The sequence below is a fragment of the Kogia breviceps genome, chromosome 9 (assembly GCF_026419965.1).
Source record: "Kogia breviceps isolate mKogBre1 chromosome 9, mKogBre1 haplotype 1, whole genome shotgun sequence".
Classification (NCBI taxonomy): Eukaryota; Metazoa; Chordata; class Mammalia; order Artiodactyla; family Physeteridae; genus Kogia; species Kogia breviceps.
In genome coordinates, this window is record NC_081318.1 from 109,402,502 (window position 1) to 109,415,974 (window position 13,473).

General features: G+C 38.7%; 1 protein-coding gene across 9 annotated transcripts in view; it reads left to right on the forward strand.

Annotated features, from left to right (window-relative positions):
* SEC61G (SEC61 translocon subunit gamma) overlaps nt 1-13,473 on the forward strand; it is a 164,478-nt gene that overhangs the window by 58,567 nt on the left and 92,438 nt on the right. The window lies entirely within an intron of this gene.

Below are 13,473 nucleotides of genomic sequence, written 5' to 3' on the forward strand. Positions count from 1 at the left end.
AATCACCACTCGGGTGCTGTGATTCTATTTATTTTATTTAAAATTTTTTTCTTCCAGTTTTATTGAGATATAGTTTACATACAGCACTGTATAAGGTGTACAGCATAATGACTTGACCTGCATACATCATGAAATGATGATCACAAGTTTTGTGAACATCCATCATCTCATATAGATACAATATTAAAGAAGTAGAAAAATATTTTTCCTTGTGATGAGAACTCAGGATTTATTCTTTTGACAACTTTTACATATAGCATACAGCAGTGTTGATTATATTTATTATGTTGTACTTATTTATCTTATAACTGGAAGCTTGTACCTTGTGACTGCTTTCATCCAATTCTCCCTCCCCGCAACCTCTGCCTCTGGTGATCACAAGTCTGATCTCTTTCTCTATGAGGTTGTTTATTTGTTTGTTTTTGAAGTATAATTGACCTATAACACTATGTTAGTTTCTGTTACAAAGCATAGTGATTCGATATTTCTATACATTTCACAATGACCACACGGTAAGTCTAGTTACCATCTGCCACCATACAAAGATATTATATAGCTATTGACTTTATTCTCCACATTGCACATTTCATATCTGTTGACTCATTTATTTTTCAGCTGCAAGTTTGCACCTCTTAATCTCCCTCACCTATTTCTCTTCTCCTCTCCCTCCTCTGTGGAAACTACGTGTTAGTTCTCTGTATCCATGACTCTGTTTCTGTTTTGTTATGTTTGTGCATTTGTTTCTTACATTCTACATGTGAGATCGTACAGTATTTGTCTTTCTCTGTCCGAATTATGTCACTTAGCATAATACTCTCTAGGTCCATCCATGTTGTCACAAATGGCATAATTTCATTCTTTTTTATGGCTGAGTAATATTCCATTGTATATATGTACCACATCATCTTTATCGATTCATCTATTAATGGACACTGAGGTTGCTTCCATACCTTGGCTATTATAAATAATGCAGCAGTGAACACAGGGGCGCACATATCTTTTCTAATTAGTGTTTTCATTTCCTTTGGGTAAATACCTAGGAGTGGAATTGCAGGAGCATATGGTAGTTCTATTTTTAATTTTTTCAGTTATCTCCATACAATTTTCCAAAGTGGCTGAACCAATTTATAACCCCACCAACAGTGCACAAAGGTTCCCTTTTCTCCACATCCCCACTACCACTTGTTATTTGTTGTTTTTTGATGATGGCCATTCTGACAGGTGTGAGGTGACATCTCATTGCGGTTTTGCTTTGTCTTTTCCTGATAACAAGGGACGTTGAGCATCTTTTCATGTGCCTGTGGGCCATCTGTATGTCTTCTTTGGAAAAATGTCTGTTCGTTTTTCAGTCGGGTCGTTTCTTTTTTTGATGTTGAGTTGTATGGATTCTTTGTATTAGATTTTGGATATTAACCCCTTATCAGATATATTGTTGGCTGTGGTTCTATTTGATGCACACCTGCAGCTCCTTCCAGCCCTGCAGGTGGCCCTCAGGGGTGTCTGGTAGCCTTGCCAGCAGCCTGGCCCCGTCAACCTGCCATCCGGGTAGCGCTTACACTCTGCACAGTCAGGCCCAGAGGTCCTAAATGGATAAGGGTCCCACTCGTGATTTTGGAGGCAGTACTGGAAAGATAGCTATCCCAGGGGAGAACAACAGTAGAACATGGATCAGTGACGGAAAAGCAAGCACAAAGGAGACAGATGAAAGCAAAACGAGGAGTTCTGCTGCAGTGCCCTGACGATCTTGCCGTGTCCACACGGTCACACGGGAAGGGCGGCTCAGCCATGGCCAGACTCCCGGCTTGCGGGCCGCCGGGTAACAGCTCTGGAGCACAGGGAGACACGCAGCCCTAAGCAGCTGTCAAAGGCAGTTGTCCATCCCCCTCCCTACCTCGCGGGAGGTGCCTGTCCCCTGCACCCCGGTGTCACGAAAGCGCTGGACTTCCTCCGCATGCCCCTCGGGTACGGCTGCAGCTATAAGCCACGGGGCTGCAGTCGGCTCTTCGGCGGCCAGTGACCTGCATGCTGCTTGTCATCTGGACCCTCTGGTTCAGTGTCATCCGTGGAACTAAGGACGTGGGGACCTGACACCAGGCTGTTTGGTGTCTGCTGTAAGTGATAAGCCATGTGAATCCACGCAGGCAGGCGGACCTAACAGATACAAGGAGTGATGCTTGCTTGCAGCGCTGTTCCTCCCTCGTGACAGCCTGCGGTCTGCCGACTGCATGTTATCAGTGGAAGAAACATAATCTCCCCAAGCAGAATTAAAGTTCTGATAAGTGCATTGGACGACATACCCCGCTGCTCTGAGCCTTAACTTTCTCTTTTGCCAAATGGGGATTGTAATACCTGTTTTTCAGAGTGGCTGTGAGAAGAGCGTGAGAGACTAAATTTACTGGGTTTAGAATAAATTCATAAAATCAAAGTCCTCTACCTGGAAGTAGACAATCAAGTGATGTGAGATTGTTTTGTGCTAAAACATTTTCTTAAAACACTGTAAAATTTGAAGTGAGCTATGATAATCGAGTTTCAATATAATTACATCCGCTGGGTGTTTATATCATTTTTATACTATAGTTTTTGCTATTAAGTAAATGAAAGATTCTCAGCTATTGCTCTAATTAGCATTTTTGGTTATTATTTAGGATCATATTCTCTCATGTTTTGTTTATTATTTGTAAACCTCTACACAGTTTTGTGTGAAATATTTTAATCTTTTCCCAGATATCTAATGGGATGTTAATACAAAGATCAATTAAAAATATAAAATTACATTTTAAAAATATGATTCTTTCCCAGTTGTAATATTAAAAATATTTTCTAATCTGTTGCTTTTTAGGTGGTTTTGTTTTCTTCCTTCTGTAGCTTATAAATATTTTATGTTCAAATACATTAGTTTATCCCACTGTGATTTCTTCTACTGTTTCAAAGCTGAGATTGCTCTCATGATACAGATCTGGTAAATATTCTATTACTTGTAGAGTTTCTTTTTAGATTTTTAAAGTTTTATTTTTGTTTGATTTGGAAGTTATCTTGTTTGGATGTAACTTAAATATTTTTATACAGTTGATAGGCATTAAAAATATTATCATATCAATGATATTTCAATATATACTTGTTCTTGACCCTCCTGATCAAGTCATGTGTTTTATCGTACAGTTACATTATTCAAACCTCTCCACTTGTTTTTCTTTGTTGCTGGTATCTGAGATCAAACATTTTCCTATTGTTTGTTCACTGTATTTATTTAACCTACTTAAAAAATAAAGGGCATTGCTTTTTATCCCAGTTACAAAAAACAATAGATTCTCATTTATAGATATGCAAAAAATACAAAAAAGTAAAATTAAGAAAAACTCATAATCTAAAACATAATCCTTTTTTAACATTTGTTATATTTCAGTGTTTTTTTCTTTTTTCTTTTTTTTTTTTTTTTGCGTTACGCGGGCCTCTCACTGCTGTGGCCTCTCCCGTTGCGGAGCACAGGCTCCAGATGCACAGGCTCAGCGGCCACGGCTCACGGGCCCAGCCGCTCTGCGGCACGTGGGATCTTCCCGGACCAGGGCACGAACCCATGTCCCCTGCATCGGCAGGCGGGTTCTCAACCACTGCGCCACCAGGGAAGCCCCTATTTCAGTTTTTATTATATGTATTTTTAGTTTATGAAGTTCCAAAATCTATAAGATTGGGGCAATACTTTACCTACTCATAGAGTTGTGAGGATTGAACAAAATTAAATGTATGAAGCATTGAGCAATGTTCAACATACAGTATTTAATGAATATTAACTATTATTTTTTTATTTACATGGTTGTAAAATTTTGTGCTTTAACTTTATATAAAACTGTGTACTTTTCTCCATTCAGATATAAATTTTTTTTTTTTTTTTTTTTTTTTTGCGGTATGTGGGCCTCTCACTGTTGTGGTCTCTCCCGTTGCGGAGCACAGGCTCCGGACGCGCAGGCTCAGCGGCCACGGCTCACGGGCCCAGCCGCTCCGCGGCACGTGGGATCTTCCCAGACCGGGGCACGAACCCGCGTCCCCCGCATCGGCAGGCGGACCCTCAACCACTGCGCCACCAGGGAAGCCCTATAAATATTTTTAATGAAACATTTTAAACACAGTTTTAACTGGGTTTATAGTATTTCCGTCATATGTGAATATGTCTGTGTATGTTTGTGTGTGTGCGTGTGTGTGCATGTGATTCAACCTGCCATTTTCCTGTTATATATTTTTGTTTTTTCCTGTTGGTATATTTTGGTTTGCATTGTGAGAAAGCATTATCTGTTTTGGAATTGGGTGCTTAGTGTAGAAATCTAGAGCTGGAGTTGTTCAATCAATGACTAGGAATGATGGGTGTGTATATATATGTATATGTCTGTGCTTATGCATGCAAACGCACACACGCACATACACACGCAATGCATATATATACTTTCAAAAGGACTCATTCCAATTCTTACTCCAAAGATTTTTTAAGTTACTGTTTCATTTTATTTGTCCATATATTGTCTTATTCTTTACTATACTAATTTTACACTGCTTTTCTTTTTTGCTCGTATCTGAGATTGAGCATTTTCCCATGTGCTTGTTTACTATATCATATCCTTATAAGATATGAATCACTAGATTCATGTCTTTTTCCTGTTTATCTAATTTCTTTCATCATTTCATAGTCTCTGAATATAGCAAGTTCTGTCTCCAAAGGTCTAATAATGTCCTACTCCATTTTCTTTTGTAATATTTCTATGTTATCCTTATACTTTCTTCATTATGAAAATGCTAGTGGAGAAATTTGGAAATCACTGATATGTGAAAAGATGCAAAAATTTAAAAAACCCATATATTCCAATAATAATAATAAGTATGTTGAAATTTTTCCAAAAAATTCTATTCATTTTTCTTCGCATATTTGAGTTTTATACATTATTTTTATGCATTGCTAATATTATACTATAAATGAGTCTAATTTCATAAAAACTATCTGCAAATCTCATTATCACATAGGTGTATTATAATTACTTTAACAATTAAATATTCATTTTCTCACAATTTTTGCTTTTGCAAATAATAATGTGAGTATCTTATTATGTAGATATTGTTATGTGTCTAATAATTTCCATTGTGAAATATGTTTAAATGTATAATTATTTGGTAAAATTTTTCAGTACTTTCAAGGCTCTTAAAACATAAGGCAAGTTGCTTTTAAGGACTTGATCTATGTCAGCATCCATTTATTGTGCTTGATCTTTTGTGGGTCACTTTCAACCTGGAGTCTCATGGTTTTTAATTTTGGAAAAGGTGGTACCAATTTATTTATTTAAATTTATTTAAAATTATTCATAATTCTAGATGGAGAAAAGTGAGGAAACAGTCTTCTTGTAATAGATCTCAATGAATTATACTTTAACTTTTTAATGTGCTAGTATATTTTAACAACTGGCTTTCTGAATAAGAAAACAGTATGCATTATCTACGTACAAAAGTTTATTATAGATTCTATTGATATAAAGGATGTGTAGCATTAATTTACAAATAATAATAGAGTGCCCAGTATTCTTTTTTTTTTAACATCTTTATTGGAGTATAATTGCTTTACAATGGTGTGTTAGTTTCTGCTTTATAACAAAGTGAATCAGTTATACATATACATATGTTCCCATATCTCTTCCCTCTTGCGTCTCCCTCCCTCTCACCCTCCCTATCCCACCCCTCTAGGTGGTCACAAAGCACCAAGTTGATCTCCCTGTGCTATGCAGCTGCTTCCCACTAGCTATCTATTTTACGTTTGGTAGTGTATTCTTTATTGTAAATTCCAAATAGTCAATTGACTCTCACAGAAGGCTTTCACTGATAATTTGCCGAACTATTGTGTCATCAGCCAATTTATGTTTGCAATTGACAAGTGAGCATAGTTGTGACGTGAATGTTGGTTGATCAGTTTTCATTTGTGTTAACAAGTAAGTCAAATGTGAAACAGTGAAGTTGTGTGCTGGAACTGCCCTCATGGGGGTTTCTTTGAAGAATTAAATAGTAGTTTTCCAATACCGGATGAACATTTCTTAAGACATTTTGTGCTGTTTACAATATAGCAGCTACAGACAGGGCAAAATTTAAATTTTCATTCTTAACATGTTATTCATCAACTTATGATGTTTAGACAATAAAAATGCCATAAATCAAGCTCTGAAATGAAGCATCTGCTAATTTCCATGCTGTGAATACTTCCATCAGGGCCAGTCTAGACTGTCAACGTGACGTCAGGAGTGAGGAGCTGGGCAGAGATGCTCTGTAGCAGAGTTTCCGTCATCAAGTCAGACAGACATAAATAACCCCAAAGTGTACCAGTAGTAAAGCATACCAATAGTAAAATAACTAGGAAGTGATGAGTTCTAAGTATTTATTACCTTTTAAGTATAATTTATTTACGTGTAAGTTTAAATAATTCACCTTTTAATAATGGCTGTTTACTAACTGACATGCCAGATTCTGGAAAATGTAAAATGTAAAATGATGAAAATGTTAATATAAACCTGAAAGTGTAAGTCATGAAAATGAACCATTACAAGGCAGCTCTAGCATAGTTGCTTAACCCGAAATGTAATGAAAAATTCATCTGCCTGCAGTTCAAGCAAAAGTGTTGTAATGTCTTATAAAAAACAGTGGTACTTCCTCTTACCTCTTCCCTCCACTCAGACCTGTTCCCAAGGTGTGATCCACTTCAACTCCTCTAGCCGATTCCACTGGTATTTTTAAAATTTTTATTAAAAAAAATTTTTTATTGGAGTATAGTTGCTTTGCAATACTGTATTAGTTTATACTGTATAGCAAAGTGAAACAGCTATAGGTATACACATATCCCCTCTTTTCTAGATTTCCTTCCCATTTAGGTCACCACAGAACACTGAGTAGAGATCCCTGTGCAGTACAGTAGGTTCTCATTAGTTATCTGTTTTATACATAGTTGTGTATATATGTCAATCCCAATCTCCCAGTTCATACCACCCCTTCTTCCCCCTTGATATCCATACATTTGTTCTCGACGTCTGTGTCTCTATTTCTGCTTTGTAAATAAGATCATCTATACCAATTTTTCAAATTCCAAATATATGAGTTAATATATAATATTTGTTTTTCTCTTTCTGACTTACCTCACTCTATATGACAGTCTCTAGGTCCATCCATGTCTCTAAAAATGGCACTATTTCGTTCCTTTTTACAGCTGAGTAATATTCCGTTTTATATATGTGCCACATTTTCTTTATCCATTCCTCTGTGGATGGACACTTAGGCTGCTTCCACTGGTGTTTTTTAAAAAATACTTTATTCTTTTTCTTGGTTTATTCATATTAGACCTAACGTGTGGACTTCATGTATTCCTCTCCTACACGCCACATCACCTAACACAGTTACGTTATAATTTATGGTTAAATCAACATCAATGTTATATTATAAATATAAAAAATTGAAAAAATTTAAAAGCACTTTTGAGCCATGTGGTTAAAAATTTCTCCTTTCTTATAAAATCCTTAACATATTGTTAGTGTTAATTACCCTTCACTTCTGATTGATGAATTGATTTCTTTACCTATTTATTTCTACCTAATTTTCTCCCACATATGCTAATATCTTTACTCCATGTATATTAATAGTATTTTTTGTACATGTAAGAATATCAGTTTTATTTTATTTTCCCTGTACACTTCTAAAACAACCACACTTCAAGACCTCCTAGTTAGTTTCCACTGGTCAGGAGCACAGTGGTGGCTCCTTTTAGGGTCTCCCAGGCTGCAATCAAGGTGTTGGTTGGGCTGTGTTCCTTTCTAGAGCTTGGGGTCCTGTCTAAGCTCACGTGGTTGCTGGCAGAATTCAGTTATGAGGGTGTGTGTGTTTTACTGGGATTTTTCTCTCTTTGGTATATCTTTCTTGTTTTTAAATAATTTCACTAGGTAGTTAGCAAAATATATATTATCTAGAAGTTTTCTTTATTGTGCTCCTAATTTATCCTTTTTCTTCGTTAACATTTTACTATTTCATCTATAGTTTAGAGGTATCCTTGACTCCTGCTTATTACCGGTAGAACAATTAGCGATCTTATTCTGCTTTCCCCCTCTCTTTCCATTTTAGCTGCACTCTTTCTACGTTGTTAAAACATATGACATTAACACACCGTTCTTCCACCGGAAGACTTAATTCCCCTTCCTGTCTCTTCTTTCTGTTCTCTAGCATGTTTCCAAGAGGCACCACCCTTTTCCATGAAGCTGATTCTCCCACGGAAGCGCTGATCCCTTATGGCTACCGTTCTAGTCCCAGTCATTCGAAGTCTTTCTCTGTGATTTTCAGGTCGTGACAATGCTCAGTACTTTGTCACTGCTTTTGGTGATTTGTTCAGCTTTTCTGCCTCCCCCGTGCTCCTCTCTGCTTGTACACATTCTCTTATGACCCCCTCCATGCTTTTCACGCTCAAAGGCTTGGTGGTGGTGGAAGCTGTGTGGCATTTGGAATTTGGTCTGAAGGTTGTAGCAGTCTTGTGTTTCCTAGTGCTGCTGAACGTGTAGCTCCCGTGTGCTTTTAATTGCTCATGTGTGGGAGGGGGCGTGGGAAGATTTGAAATCGGACAGCTGCCATTTTCCTACAGATCTGAAAGTTGAGTAAAAATGGTATTATTTGTTCAGTAATGTCCTCTCCACTGTCTAGATTAGTCCCTGATTTTCCCCCTTTGATAATTTTAGTCTCTGTTGTTGTTTTGATCTGCTTTCTGGGAGTTTCTTAGACTTCCCTGTCAATCCCTTTGTTTCAGTCAGTTCAAACTACTGTAACAAAAGTACCATAGACTGGGCGGCTTAAACAGCAAACTCAGTTTCTCACTGTTCTGGAAGCTGGTGTCCAAGATCTTGATGCCAGCAGACTGGCAGATCTGGTATTTGTTGGTCAATCTCTTTGTGGTTTGCATACCGCCATCTTCTTGCTGTGTCCTCACATGGCGGGGTGGGGGGAGAAATAAGGCTCTGGTCTTCTTCTTCTTATCAGGACACTAATCTAAACCCCCTCATGGCCTCATGTAAACCTAATTTCCTCCCAAAGCCCCATCTCCTAGGACCATCATATTGGGGTTTAAGGCTTCAACCTACGAGTTTTGGGAGGATATAAACCTTCAGTACATAGAATTGAATTCTTTGTTTTACCTATCATGTTTCCAATTTTAAATAGTTTTGCCTTGCTTTTTCTTTTTATCATAGCACCTGGTTCTTCTTTCATGTTTATAGTATATTTTTGTATCTCTCTGAGAGTAATTATAACTTGTTGGAAGTTTTCCCCTTGATCCCTGAGTTGTGTCTGCTTTTCCGTTTTTCATTTTCTGTCTCTAGCCATTAAATCCTAGTGCAACCATGATCATTTCTTGCCTGAACTAAGGCAATTGCCTCTGTATCCATCAAGGTCCAACAGGATGATAATAACGACTCTAAGTATTTCAAATAGAGGGACTTTTATACAGGAAATTGCTTTCATAGAGATGGCTGAGAAGGTGAATGGGGAAATGCCTTGAGGGCTGCAGGCACAAATGGGTGAGATGATGCTTCCAGACTCCGAAAGCCAGTGTAGTAAGAAAAACCTAGAATCATGCGGGATCTGAACAGTGGATTCTGGCTGCCTGGAAGAGACAAAGAGGGAGAGGAAGACCTAGCTTCTCCCTCGGCCTGCCCCCCTCCGTCTTTCCTGGAGCCTCTCCTGGCTAACCCTGACAGGAAGCAGCAAAGCTAAACCTAACTGAAATCCGGAGCAGCTGCAAAGCCCAGGCCTCCCTGCCATCCCTCTTAGGATAGAGAGCAGAACAGAAGTATCAGTGAACCAACCTGGGAGACAAGAGAGTCTGTTCCCCACACCCTGGCAAGAAGGAGCCTTCGAACACGCAAGTCCCATCCTCTCTGTCCTCTGCTTAAATCTCTCAAGTGGCTTTGCAGCTATTTCAAGAACAGCAAAGTGGTTTATCACCACCCAGAAAGACAGGTGCCCGGTCCCCAACTCGTCTTCACGCTCACCTTTCTCTTGCCTTGCTGGCCTGCTTGTCGCTCCTTGAATCCCTCATACAAAACATACTCCTTCTGTGCTGAGCCCGCTTTATTCTCCCTGTACCCTCTCTCTCACCAGCTGCCCATTTATCTTTTTGTTGGTTCACTTTTGGGGAGACAAGAATATAAGCTACATCAAAGGAGGAACTTTATTTATTGCTTTATGCACAGCACCTAGAATATCTAGAATATTGTAGGTGACCACTTAATGCTTGTTGGGTGAACGAGTTCATTAGACAATTATTCATGGAGCATAAGGAACAAAGCCAATGCCATGCCGGGGGCACACGTGCATTGGGCAGGGACCTTCCACTGCATTATTCTCCCACACTCAAGAAAGCAGGAATGTGAGGGGTGTCCTGACCGTATTTTTTCAAAACCTATAAAATTTATTGAGGTGGAAACATAGAAGCTTATCTCTCTCTGGTATTGCTCCCAGAGGATTCAATTTCAAAAAGCAGTCAGCAGAAATTCTCAAAACGTTCCTGCCGAAAGAATAAATACTCTCAAAATACAGAAATAAGGGAGAAAAGAAACCAATTCGCCGAATAAACAATAGAGATCATTTGCCCCAAAGCTGCCTCAACCATTTTGTGAGCTGATCATGAAAAAATGACTTGGAATTGTATTTCTTATATGTGTTGCATAAATTAGGAAGAGGGAGAGTAATCTGTGGTGTAACGGGCTTTGCTCCAAACTTTCTCCGAAACACACAGATAAATAAGGTCTAGAAAAACAAGCCAGCAAGTTCAGAAGAGTCACTGCCAGAGAGGTCAGTTACTCTGAGAAAATTACGGTTTGCAATTTTTGTGTCTCTCTCTTTTGCTCTTGTTTTCTCATGTTGTACGTCACCACAGAACTCCTTCAGTGTATCTACACACACTCACACACACACACACACACACACACACACACACACACATGCCCTCATAGGTTTTGCTGTCTCCCCAGCACTCAGAACCGTGCCTTCCCCCCAGAATGAGTTGGGTTACTGAGAGGGGTGATAAGCAGGGTCAGTCAGAAGATTGCCAATAGCATTAGCCTTCTGCTGAGCCTGGACCCTCTGCTGCCCAGGACCAAATGCCCTGGTGTTCAGCACAGTTGGCCCATCTGTTTTCCTACTTCCCACACATGAGTGTTCTGTAAAGGGCCTCTGGTAGCTACCTGCATGGTGACTTCAGCCATGGGGAATTTTCTCATAATGCTGAACTTCAAAAAAGAAGAAAGAGATTTTCTCTTCTGTTTCTCATAAGAACTCTCTTGGCCCCATTCTTCTAACTTTTACATTGTTATGAGTGAGATTTTCCTAAAATATTTTAGAGCTATTTCTTAGTCTGTGCTAAACCAGAAACAAAATGTCTGTTCTAATGTTCCTCTAAAATAAGAACCTGAATTACATCTAAATAATGACAAGGGAAATGCAATTGATTCTTCTCCACGCGATTAAGTGTCTCATGCACAACAAAAATACAGGTGGATTTTGACTTTCTCATGCAAAAAAATTACAATTTTCTGAGCCTCTGTTACACACACACACACACGCACACACACATATTTATTTTACAAAAAGTCAATCATACTATTTTTAATGTTTTATGAACCAGTTAACCTGATTTCTGTAAAATTAGCAATGTACATGATGTATTTTTCTACTTAATAACCTTGATCTATAGCATAATTTTAATGTCATCATATTGTATTCTATGAATGTGCCATAATTTATTTGAATGATTTTCTATTTTTGGAAACACAGCTTGTTTCATTTTTTTGCAATGAATAGTATTGCTATGACCAGTCTTATATAAACATCTTTTAAAATAGCTCCAATTATTTTCTTTAAAAAATTAGTAAGAGTGAAATTACAACAGAGGATTCTGGAAAGAGGGTGGAGTAGGAAGCACCAGAATCTGTCTTCCCACCTAGACAACAACTGCATTGGCAGAATCTGTTTGATGTAACTATTGTGGAAGTCTGGAGTCTATTAAAGGTTTGCAACTTCCAAGGGAAGACTTGGACCAGAAAGCACCGTTAATATTAGTCAACGTCCGTGCTTAGCACAGTAGCAGTCACGCATCCCCCTCCCCAACCACATGGCAGGCAGCTGGGCGCACATTCCTGAAGCAGCCTGCACACAGCTTGCAAGAGCCAGGGGTGGCGAAAAGGACCCTGTCCACAGACATCAGGTGTCTGTGCTCTGGTTGCTGATCGCTCCTTCTGATCACAGAGGTAAAGAAAAAGAGGGGGCAGCCATTTGTTGTATCTCCCACCACTGTTGTGAGCCCCTTATCTTACTGAAATGGATTCCAGAATATTTAAAGACCGGAACCCTTTCCACTCCACCCTATCATTTTTCTCTCTTTCCCCTTTTAGGAACCACACACTAAAGACTAGGACATTCAAAAAACAACCTGCATGGGGCTCCCCTGGTGGCACAGTGGTTGAGAGTCTGCCTGCCAATGCGGGGAACGTGGGTTCGTGCCACGGTCCGGAAAGATCCCACATGCCGTGGAGTGGCTGGGCCCGTGAGCCGTGGCCGCTGAGCCTGCACGTCCGGAGCCTGTGCTCCGCAACGGGAGAGGCCACAACAGTGAGAGGCCGGCGTACTGAAAAAAAAAAAAAAAAAAAAAAAAAAAACCCTGCATGTACAAGGAAAATTAGAAAGTAACTATGCATGCCCAGAAAGGCTAAGAGAAGACCTTGAGTTTACACCTCAGACTGAGCCTCAGCACAGAGACAACCAACAACAATTAAATAACAAAAACAATAACAAATAACAATGAGCATAGAGAAGGCAAAGTATCTGATTTCCAGAGTTACATTATTAGATTTAAACGTCCAGTTTTCAACAAAAATATTGCAAGGCATACAAAGAAATAGGAAAATATGGCTCACTCAAAGGAAAAAAAAATCAATAGAAACTGTTCCTGAAAAAAATCCTGATGGAAGATCTATTTAGATAAAAACTTTAAAACAATTACCTTAAAGATGCACAGAGAACTAAAGGAAGATATGAGAAAGTCAAGAAAATAATGTAGGAACAAAATGGAAATATCACTGAAGAGACACAAAACTTAAAAAGAAACCGAAAACAAATTCTGGAGCTGAAAAATACAATAACTGAAATGACAAATTCACTAGAGGGATTCAAAGACAAATTTGAGCAGACAGAAGAAAAAAGTCAGTGAACTTGAAGATAAGACAATAAAATTGATTAAATCTGCGGAACAGAAAGAAAGAAGATTGAAAAAATGTTAACAGGGCCTGAAGGACCTGCAGGACATTTTCAAGGGCACCAACAGACATGTTGTCAGAGTCTCTGAAGGAGAGGAGGATAAAGAGCAGAGAGAATATTTGGAGAAATAATGCAAGACAAATTCCCCAATTTTATGAAAAACATTAATAT